This window comes from Neolamprologus brichardi, unplaced genomic scaffold (genome assembly GCF_056152115.1).
Source record: "Neolamprologus brichardi isolate AB-2024 unplaced genomic scaffold, ASM5615211v1 NODE_ptg000069c+_length_55315_cov_1, whole genome shotgun sequence".
Taxonomy (NCBI): Eukaryota; Metazoa; Chordata; class Actinopteri; order Cichliformes; family Cichlidae; genus Neolamprologus; species Neolamprologus brichardi.
In genome coordinates, this window is record NW_028270060.1 from 6,337 (window position 1) to 18,200 (window position 11,864).

Consider the following 11,864-nt stretch of genomic DNA (forward strand, 5'->3'; position numbering starts at 1 on the left):
CCGGTCGCAGCAGATGGCCGCCCCTCCCTGAGCCTGGTTCTGCCGGAGGTTTCTTCCTGTTAAAAGGGAGTTTTTCCTTCCCACTGTCGCCAAAGTGCTTGCTCATAGGGGGTCATATGACTGTTGGGCTTTTCTCTGTATCTATGAAGCGCCTTGAGGCGACATTTGTTGTGATTTGGCGCTATATAAATAAAATTGAATTGAATTGAATTGAAGATTAGGCTTAAAACTTTCCTTTTTGCTAAAGCATATAGTTAGGGTTGGACCAGGTGACCCTGAATCCTCCCTTAGTTATGCTGCAATAGATGTAGGTTGCCGGGGGATTCCCATGATGCATTGAGTTTTTCCTTTCCAGTCACCTTTCTCACTCACTATGTGTTAATAGACTTCTCTGTATTGAATCATATCTGTTATTAATCTCTGTCTCTCTTCCACAGCATGTCTTTTATCCTGTCTTCCTTCTCTCACCCCAACCGGTCGCAGCAGATGGCCGCCCCTCCCTGAGCCTGGTTCTGCCGGAGGTTTCTTCCTGTTAAAAGGGAGTTTTTCCTTCCCACTGTCGCCAAAGTGCTTGCTCATAGGGGGTCATATGATTGTTGGGTTTTTCTCTGTATCTATGAAGCGCCTTGAGGCGACATTTGTTGTGATTTGGCGCTATATAAATAAAATTGAATTGAATTGAATTGAATTGGTGAAAAATGAAAAAAGAGAGTGTAGGAAAGCTGAGCGCAGATGGAGAAAAACAAACCTCCAGGTTCATTATGACATCTATAAAGAGAAACTTCACAATTATAATTTACAACTGAGGAGTGCAAGGAGGTCCTACTTCTCTGACATAACCAAAAACAGTCATAGTGCTCGGGTCTTATTTGCTACAGTTGACAGGCTAACAAACCCTCCTGTGTCAGTGGCAGCTGAACTTCATTCGACCATGGCCTGCAATGACTTTGCCAGATTCTTGACAGAAAAAACCCAAAAGATTAGAGAAGCAATTGGTACATCAACAGCAGATTCAGGATATGTACTGTGTTCACTGAAAAACTGTTTAAACACCATCAAACAGTTTCATTCTATTAACAGCAAAAACCTGGAGGACATCTTAGGTCAACTGAACTCCTCCTCTTGCTGTTTAGATGTCCTGCCAACAAGTTTTTTCAAAAAGGTCTCAAAGACTTTGGAGTCAGACCTGTTACAGATCGTCAACTTTTCTTTAATGTCAGGTGTGTTTTCAGAACCACTAAAAACTGCTGTAATTAAACCTATACTGAAAAAGGACAATCTTGACAAGACACAAATGAACAACTACAGGCTGATCTCAAATCTCCCATTTTTAAGTTAGATCATTGAAAAAGCAGTTTCTCAACAGCTCAATTACTTCTTAAAACAGAATAACTGCTCTGATGCCTTCCAGTCAGGTTTCAGACAGAACCACAGCACTGAATCCGCTCTGACTAAAGTGTTCAATAACATATGTCTGAATACAGACAGTGGAAAAATGTCAGTCTTAGTTTTACTGGATCTCAGTGCAGCATTTGATACAGTTGACCACAACATATTACTCACACGACTGGAGAACTGGGCAGGTCTTTCAGGAACTGTACTAAAGTGGTTCAAAACATACTTAGAAAACAGGAAATACTTTGTATCAATAGGTAACTTCACATCTGAGCAGACAAGTATCACATGTGGAGTTCCCCAAGGTTCCATCTTGGGACCCCTTCTGTTTAACATTTACTTGCTCCCACTGGCACAGATTACAAAGAACAACAAAATAAACTATCATAGCTATGCAGATGACACACAAGTATATATCACAATGTGGAAGCGAATGGATTGATGGATGGAAGATCTGATGTCTCAACAGGACCTGGAAAAACTAGTCCATGCATTCATCTTTAGTAGGCTTGATTACTGTATCAGCATCTTTACAGGTCTACCTAAAAAAAAAATCAGTCAGACAACTACAGCTCATTCAGAACTCTGCTGCTCAAGTCCTCACTAAGACCAAAAAAGTGGACCACATCAGTCCAGCTCTGAGGTCTTTACATTGGCTGCCTGTCCGTCAGAGGATGTACTTTAAAGTTCTGATGCTGGTCTATAAAGCTCTGAATGGTTTAGGAAGAAAATACATCATTGACATGTGAGATTATTATTCTATCATATGTTATCCTATGCCTGTAATCGAAATGAGTGAATCATTATACTGCTGTAAGCCGCATCATACTTTTTATTATAGAGAGTATAATTAGTATGTAGCCGTAGTTCTAGTTTGCATTATACTGCTGAATTAAAAAGAATGTGAAAATCATTAGATTCATTAGATAGGTTTGTATTATCCTATACTGTTGATTTACTGTGAATGAGTTACACTGTCTCATGACATTTCATACTGCTGAGTTAAGAAGAGAGCACAAAGCACATTCCACAGGAGCTTCACCCCCTTGTTGGAAGCAGATAAACAGGGAGCAGAGGTCATAACTTGGGCGCTGTGTGAGAGAAAGAATGTGAATGTTTAGGCTTTTATGACAAGGTGGGGGCCACTAGAAGCTATAAGAGCTTGAGTAACCCTCCACCAGTTTGAGATTTGCTGTGACCCTCTTCATGCATGTCTCCCCATCCCCATGGTATTTGCTCTTTAAGAGTTGAATTGTATGAAATAAAGGATCGTTGATTGAGCATTTATACACCGAGTATTGTCCTTCCTTCAGCCCAAAGATCGAAAGAATTGGGAGTAATTAACAGACCTCCTGATCCACTATGAACCTTCCAGATCCCTCAGATCATCTGGATCCATTTTTTTTTAATCAGTTCCCAGAGTCAGAACCAGACAAAGAGAAGCTGCATTCAGCTTTTATACTCCATATATGTGGAACAAACTCCCAGAAAGCCTCAGATCAGCTGAAACACTCAGTTTGTTTAAATCCAGGTTGAAGACTCACCTGTTCTCAGCTGCATTTGAATAAAACCCCAAATCCACACTTTTAAGCTTAAATTTCAAAACTTACATTTTAACTACTGATTTTATCTACTGTTCTGATTTTATCTACTGTTTTTTTTAATCAATTTTAAATCATGCTTTTTATTTGTTTTTGTTTTTGAATGTCTCTATAAAGTACTATGAATCACCTTGTTGTTGAATTGTGCTATATAAATAAACTTGCCTTGCCTATCGGTCAGCATCTGATTATCCTGCTGTTAGCTTCATTCCACAGAAAACTGATAGAAACTAACAGAGTTCATTAAGAATAAAGAGAAATGTGATGATTTAAAGCCTTTGAAGTGCTTCAGATGATCTCTGTTCACTTCTGTCCACTCATTCATTCATGTAAGCTTTCTAATGCAGCTTTGATCTTCACAGTCTGCTTTATGAAACTTATTCTAACCCTGAATGTCAGAGTGTTCCTCCTTCTCTTTCCCATCATTCATGCTGGCAGTGGAGGAGATTTGGATGTTGGACTGTGTTTTGTATTATGTGTGTATGTTTTGTGTTGGACTGCTGTGTGTAAACCAAACGGCCATTTTGCTTTGGATTTCAGACTTTAAGGTGGAATGAAGAGTCTCACTGTGAATTATCCAGTGGAGGATTTTTCTTCTTCTTTGAAGGTTTGAAATGTGAACACTGGGTGTGTCCAAATTCAGGGGCTGCATCCTTCTGAGGCCGCATTTGTAGACCGATTACGTCACAGCGACGCGCCGAAGGCTGTCCAAATTCGTAGACTCCTCCGAATGCAGCCGACAAATGTGTCCTTCATTTCCCCCGAATTTGAAGGATGGGTCGGGCGTGTCATTCGTGGCCCACCATATCCCAGAATTCATAGCGCGGCTCAGCCAATTCCAGTTTCCAATAATGGCGGCCGCTACTACGTTTTAAAATTACTCTTATTACTCTTTCTGGGTCACAAAATAAACTTTAAACATATCGTCAGACAAGAATGTGGGTGTGTAAACTTCAAATATCTGCTCGGTTTATCAAGATATCGCAAATTTGCAATACTGCTTCGACGTTATCGGAGACATCTGTTACCCACAAGCTCGATAGCAAGCCGGGAGCTCGAGGGTCACTAGAACTGCCAAGAACGGCACATCGTTTTCAGATCATCACGGATTTTCGCTACTCAGGTTAAACGTAATATATAAGTCACTTAGATAACCTAAAAATTTTATTGTTTGGCTTTTTTCTGTGTTTTATTTGTAAGTAAATCGGTTTGGCTGAGATTAAAGTTATTAGATTAGATTAGATTGAATAAAACTTTATTAATCCATCGGGTGGTTTTCACACAGCTGAATAAACGTCAAACAGAAAACTGATTAAACAGAAGTGTGAGATGGTCGAGAGTTTAAACCAGTATCCTGTTATATTTTAGATAGCAAGGAGCAGACAGCCAAGTTTATTAAACTCCACCGGGACAGCGGTGACGCTAATCAGAGGCTAGACCGTCCAATTTCACAGCCGTTTACTTCCGGCCTACCCGACCTCCTGAGGACCTGGCCCACATAGACCGTGAAGGCCAGGTCCTCAGGAGGATGCAGCCCATGAATTTGGACACGACCTTTGTTCTGCTACAGTCAATGGACTAAACCAGAGAAGAAAACAGACTTTACCATGAAGATCCTCAGTGTGGATCAGTATAATATCAGCCTGATGTCTGCAGTTTAGTGTCAGCACAACTTTTATATCATATTCATCTCAGCACGACTAAAACATGAAGACTGACCTCAGAGTTTTAAGTCCACATCCTGGACTCTCCAGAAAACCAAACAGATTCTTCACTCCTGAATCCTGCAGCTTGTAGTTGTAGCTCAGGTCCAGCTCTCTCAGATGGGAGGGGTTGGACTTCAGTGCTGCTGCCAGATAATCACAGCTGATCTCTGACAAACCACAGCTCTCCAATCTGTATAAAGAATAAAAGATGTAAGTTTATTAGACAAAGTGTGTGCTTGAAATCATTCAGTGTTTCATCATCTGTTCAGAGCTGAAGAAGGTTCAGAATGTAGAAGTTTAGAAAATGGAAACTCCAAACAGCTGAAGCCAACAGGAAGCATCTTCAAACAAACACAACAAGAGAAAAAACTCTGAATGTTTCACATTAAAGTACATTTATTATAAAAAGATGAAAAGTTGTCAAGTTTTGCTGTGTGAAATTAAAAAAAAACTGAACAGGAATCCTCAGAGTCCAAAACAAAACAAACTCCCAGTTCAGGAGGCCACAGTGGGACTGTGACACTAAAGCTGCACAAAAAAAACTGAAATTTGAAGCTGAAACTGTAAAACTGAAACTGTGAGTGAAAGTGCTCCAGTGTCTGTCACATTACATGAAAATTTCTTATTTCCACATGATGAAAGGATCATTCTTGTATTTCGTGCTGCTTTTATTGAGCCACACTGTGAAACTGTGCTGAGCCACAGCTGAACCAGCATCCCTGTACAGCAGACACTTACAGCGCGTGGCTGCTTCTATTGAACCCTCTAAACAGAGTTTCAGTTTCCTCTTCTGGTCCCAAAGCGCAGAACAACAATGTTTCAAACAGCTTCCTTCAAGCAGCATCAGCCACAGAAATGCAGAGAGAATTATTTGGATGTCTTTCTTATGTTGTATGGTGCTGTGTTGGCATATCTGGTGTCTGTGTTGCTTAGTAAGGATGTATCACTCATCTGCTGCAGCCCCAGATAAACAGAGCTGGACCTGAACCTGGTAGCTTCACTTAGAAGACACTTGTGACGGGAACATGTGAGAAGTTTTGTGCAGACAAGTGTGGATTTAGAGTCTGGGACGAGGTCTCCACAGCCTTTGTGGAGATCCACATTCTGCATACTGCCTGTGAGAAGCTGGAGACATTTCTCCGCCAAATCCACTGAGCAGCTGCTCGTGGTGGTATTAGCTTCATGTGTGTTAGCATTAAGCCTCGGTCACACTCTGCTGTGGACACGGTCACAGCTGGACCCGTGATATCTGAGTCGTCCTTCCTATTAAATGTCTTTGAGGTGAGCTTTAAGCTGCTGCTTGGGGTGCATGTACAGCTGGTTATTGTACTGGAAATGTTCTGCAGACAAGTCCACATGCTCACAACAAAGCTCAGTGTGGACACCGCTGTGCATGCTCCATAAACCGCTACAACATGTACCTCAGGAATCAACAGCTCCCACCTCGTTTTCTTTGAACAACTATTTTTAGCTGCTGTGTTTTTGTGTTTCTGCAGACCTCAGACATCCTGCTGCTCTGGAGAACTGAACCTCTAAAGGGCTCAGTCTTTATCTCCAAAAAACAAATCTGATCATGGAGACTCACCAGGTCAGCTGATCTGACCCAGAGTTGGGAGGTCGCCTTGTAATCGGAAAGTTGCCGGTTGGAGCCCCGGCTAGGACAGTCTCGGTCGTTGTGTCCTTGGGCAAGGCACTTCACCTGTTGCCTACTGGTGGTGGTCAGAGGGCCCGGTGGCGCCAGTGTCTGGCAGCCTCGCCTCTGTCAGTGTGCCCCAGGGTGGCTGTGGCTACAATGTAGCTTGCCATCACCAGTGTGTGAATGTGTGTGAATGGGTGGATGACTGGATGTGTAAAGCGCTCTGGGGTCCTTAGGTACGGTGGTCTCTAGAGACCAAGCACGTACAAACTCCAAAACACTTGCAAATTCCAAAACACAACGGAAGTGCTCGAGGATGCTAGGGGCAGTGTTGAGCTCGATTTGCAAAATAAACGGCAAGTTTGTCTGTATGGGACGGTCTAGTCTCCGTCGCGCTTCCCAGGTTGCCTAGCAACCATGATACTAACCGCTGGAAACGTGTCATACAACTTTGTTTGACAGAAATGAAGGAGAACATATTTTGTTCATTTGTTTGTTTGTTTCTACAAGAGCTTTGTGTGAGGTACTGTAGCTATACTCATTGAATACCTATAGCACACAGACTTTACCTTGGGTCGAGTATGGTGGAGATGAAGTACAGTGAGTTTGTCTCGACGTCACTGAAGCGCTTCTTGACAGCTGCCAGTAAGGTTGCTTTCATTGTCTTGACGCCGTGGTCCTCGTCTTTTTCTCTGTTTAGAAGTCTCACTAGCACAGTCACAGCTGGGATGACATCAGAGGCTAGTGCGTCGTAGCTACTCACTTTTTTAGTTAGTTCCTCAAAGGGGGCGAGGATGGCAACAGTCGTCTCCATAAGAGCCCATTGGTGAGCGGTGAGATAGTCAGGGAGTTTGTGCTCGGACACGCCCAGCACTCGCTTTTGCTCAATCAGGGACTGGAGCATGTAATACGTGCTGTTCCAGCGCGTCTGTACGTCCTGCTGCAGTCTCTTTATTGGTTGGTTGAGCTGTCCCTGAATGTCCTCGAGGCGGGAGTAGGCTAAGGCGGAATGTTTAAAATGCCCAACTATTTTCCGTCCCACTGCTATAGCATCAGCTATGCTCCTCTGTGCTAATAAGCATGGGTAAATAAGCGTGGGTAAACTCTTTGTACTCGTTGTCGTGTTGGGAATTTAGGTGCTTGATTAAATTACTTGTGCGCTACCTTTTGAACCTCCTCTGGACAATTTCGCTGAGCACTATATGCAGTCCGCCTTTGTTTTCGCATCTTCGTTCACTTTGAAATAGTTCCACACAGCTGACATGTCTCGCCTCCCCTTCTCCCAGCTCCGAGCTGCAGCCGGGGCTTGGGGGCGGGCACTCGGCGCCTTTGATTAACCCTTTACATGCCGCTCAAACATAGACAGGTCTCAGACCGTGGTATCGGTCCCCGGCATCGGGGGACTTTTAACGAGTACGAGTACTTTAGAAAATGTGGTATCGAGGCCGATACCAGATACCGGTATCGGTATCGGTGCATCCCTAGTTGACTAGATATTAGACCGACAGTTTCAAGGTTTTCTCTGTGGATTATAAATTTAAGAAGATGTGACATTTATCAAGAAATCCTGCTCTCTGGATTATTTCCATAAACTCTGAGCTGGAACACATCTACAGTGCTGGAAGTGCCCATCTCACCAACAACCTCACTGTGTATATTCACTTTTTAACCCTTTGTGAAACAATAAAGGTTTAAATCTGAGTATTAATCTTTGTTAGTGCAAACACCTCTAATAGGTTACTTTGGCCTTTCCAAGTCATATCTTCAATTGAAGTCTGCACTCCAGGCTTCTAAAACCATCTTAGCTTAACAAGCACTCCAATCTAGAGGAGAGCTGCACTAACAGGTGTGACTGATAAGATCTGACCTGCAAGGACACTCATGTCAATTGGTATCAGGATAAGCAGGGAAGACATGGACATTAAGTCTGTCAGGCTGCCCGAGTCCCGTCACACACGTCAGCTCAGAACTCTGCATTATCTACTGATCCCTGATCAGGGATCAGATGTTCTACAAAGAGTAGAACAAGACTTCCTGTATAGGGGTCTGTGGGCCTACCGATCCACAGTGTCAGCACAACAAAAACATGATGACTGACCTCAGAGTTTCAAATCGACATCGTGGATTCTCCAGAAAACCACACAGCTGCTTCACTCCTGAATCCTGCAGGTTGTTGTAGTCTCCACTCAGGTCCAGTACTCTGGGATACGATGGGTTGGACTTCAGTGCTGCTGCCAGGTAAGCACAGCTGATCTTTGACAAACCACAGTCCTTCAAGCTGTATAAAGAACAAAAGATGTAAGTTTATTAGACAAAGTGTGAGCTTGAAATCATTCAGTGTTTCATCATCTGTTCAGAGCTGAAGAAGGTTCAGAATGTAGAAGTTTAGAAAATGGAAACTCCAAACAGCTGAAGCCAACAGGAAGCAGCTTCAAACAAACAAGAGAAAAAACTCTGAATGTTTCACATTAAAGTGAAAAAGTCATGTCTTTCCTTCAAGGGACCACCTTGAAGGCTTCACTTTTAAAGGTTAAGTGTGAAAGAAATGGACATATTTAAAGTCCTACACCTTTTTCCAGTCACATTATTAAAGCAGACAAACTACAAGCTCATTTTCATTCCAACAAGTCATCTTCTGACCTGGACTAACAACGCTGGTCTCTATGTGCAGCTGGCTGTGAGACCAGTCCTCAGGGACCGTCTGCAAAGTGCAACACTGAAAGAACATCACACACTAATTTGCTTCCAGCACTTTCACACAGACATCTACTGTCATTATTTTCACCAAACTCTGTGGATCCTTTATTGCAAATTCAAATGGGATTCAAAATGTTGAGTCAAATTGTTGAATGTTGTCATTGTGTTTCTAAAATTTGTTAACTCTTAGTTCAAACTATAGGATCAACGATGTGAGTGAAGCCAACTGAACCCTGAGCTGCCTCTCCTGTGGTAGGATCTCTAATCCACACTGGTTTAGAGATTCTATGCTGATTTAACTGACCATTTGCAGACTTCACATAAATTGTGCCATTTGAAGGATCAACTCAAGACACATGATCCTTTAAAACAGTTTTATCTGCACCTGAATCACACAGAAATTGAACAGTTTTGCCTTGCACAGTTAACGTGCGAACTGGTTTTACTTCTTTCCCTGACACATTTAACAATACTTCAGTTAAATCTAGAGTCTGAAACACGGGCTGTTGTAGATTCTGGCAAGCTAAAGGATCATTTGTACATGTATGTGTGTTAGCAGTGTCAACAGGTGCTAGTCATTTATTATAATAAGGGTTTCTTGGATCAGGGCGTTTATACTCTTCAGGCATGCGAGATGGCCCATTTCCCCACATGCATAGCACTTATCATCTCTTTTACCACGGTTATCCTGGGGTCACCATGGGCCTCTACCTCTCCTACTCCTGCCTCTGTTTTGCCCTCTTCCAGCCTGTCCCTGAAACAAAATTTCATCTACTAAAAAGGCAGCGCCCTCAGAGCTTTGTGGCTTCTTTTTTTTATTTTTAATAACTTCCTGTGCATGGTGGGCCCAGTTCATGCATTCAATGGACCCGTCAGTGTTCTGATTAACATTTTGTTTTCTGATGAGAGCAGCAATGCGTGGATGGAAGCCATTCATCAGAGCATGTTTTAACTGCTGCTGATATGGGCTGGCCTTCTCCGCACTCTCTTCAGGGCCGCTATGTTCTTTGAAAACTTCCTCTAATCTTGCCCTGAACTCATGAACATCCTCTCCTTCTTTCTGCATGCATTGGGCAATTTTGTTGTAATCTACAGAAGCTTTAAAGGTATTTCTAAGATGCTCATAAACCCCATCAACTTGGCCTCTTAAATTTGCATGTCCATAGGGTAGGACGGTATTACCATCCCTCCCTGTGTAGGTGCCTCGCACCCGAGCCCAGTTATATGTGAGACACTTCCTAAAAGTGGCTTCTGTTTCCTGACCGTTTAAGCGGTACGAGGAGCAGAGTTGCTTGTGTCGGGCGATAAATTCATCAACATTAGTCAACGGGTTTCCTAAACCTTTACATGCCTCTGCACATTCAGATTCAGTCCATGGCCTGTAAACACAAATAACACGGCTTTGGTCACTTTCAACACCAAAATGGGGATTTGCGACCTCCACCATGGGAAAGGTATCATGGATAGGGTAGACAGGCATACCAACTGCACTCGCCTCATCCCTTTTAGTTTTGGATCTAGTTCCATAAGGGCTTAAATATTTTGCTGCGGCATCCCCAAACTCCTGCCGTACTCTATCCTCCTCCTCTCTCTCTCTCTTCTCCTGCTTTTCTTCCTCCTCTCTGGCCTCTCTCTCCCTCTCTAATGCTGCTCTACGCTGTTGGTCCCTTAACGTCAGCACCACTGAAGTAGACCGCACCGTCTCATCTTCAGGTTTCACAGCTAATGCCTGCAAAGCTGCTCTCTTCGCGTTCGCTGCCTCCTGTCTTTTCTGCGCCTGCTCTAACCACAGTTTAGCGGACGTCAGTTGCAACTCTCTCTCCTGTTTCATTTTCCCTTTTGCACAAGCTGCCTTTACTGTCAACTAGTCTACTAACATTTGACATTGTCCTACAACTAATTTACCTTCAAAATCATATTTTTTACGCCAATGTCCTAAATACTTTGCGCTACCGGGAGCGAATTTCATCATAAACTTCTCGTCACCCTCTGACACACTCTTGGTTGCTTGGGAACCCATAATAACAACAACAGCTGGCGTCACAGACCACGTGTTCTGCTCCGCACCCACTCACACAAACACACTAACACAACAACAACAACAACAAAATAGGCCTATTGTCCAGCACAGTCTGGACCCCGCGAAACTTCTCAACACCCCACTGAGCGGTGGAGAACTCACTACAGTACCCCACAAAGCGGTCTGTATTTCACCCCACTAAGACGGTGAACCAAAATAAAGTTCGAACTGCACAACTCTGCGACTTAATGCTTCTGTACAAAAAAACCCCACTGAGCGGCTTTGTACATCGCCCCACTAAGACGGCGAATTTTAGCCCCACTGAGCGGCCACGGACAACGCCCCACTGAGCGGCGAAGACGTACGATTATAGAAGTAGACTTTTTTATAAACTTACTTGGAGTTGCTTATTGCGTGTAGCATCAGTCCCGAATCCCGTCAATCGTCATCCATCGAGGAGAAAAAAACAGACGGCTAATCCACCGGCCCGATGACGAATTCTCACGCCTCGGGACTTTGCTGCAGGACCTCTATAAGTCCTGGCTGACGTCAGTCTGTCGGCGTGTCTCTTTTCCCCTCGGTGAATGTCGACTCCAGGGATCCGGCTCTCGAAGGACCAATTAATGATAGGTTTGTAGCATAAACCTATTCGCTGGAACGTTAAGGACAACTTGCTACACAGCAAAAAGCAAGACACAAGGCACCATAGTTCTTTGTGTTACTCATGCATGAGGGAGACCTGCCTGGAGTCAAGTGTCGTTCCACCACTTGACCTCCGTCAGACTCTCAGCCAGGTTCCCCATAGCACT

At 43.5% G+C, this 11,864-nt stretch overlaps 1 pseudogene; it reads right to left on the reverse strand.

Moving 5' to 3' along the window:
* Positions 1-9,610: 9,610 nt before the first annotated feature.
* LOC148095499 (uncharacterized) lies at positions 9,611-11,055 on the reverse strand (annotated as a pseudogene).
* Between the last annotated feature and the right edge of the window lie 809 nt (positions 11,056-11,864).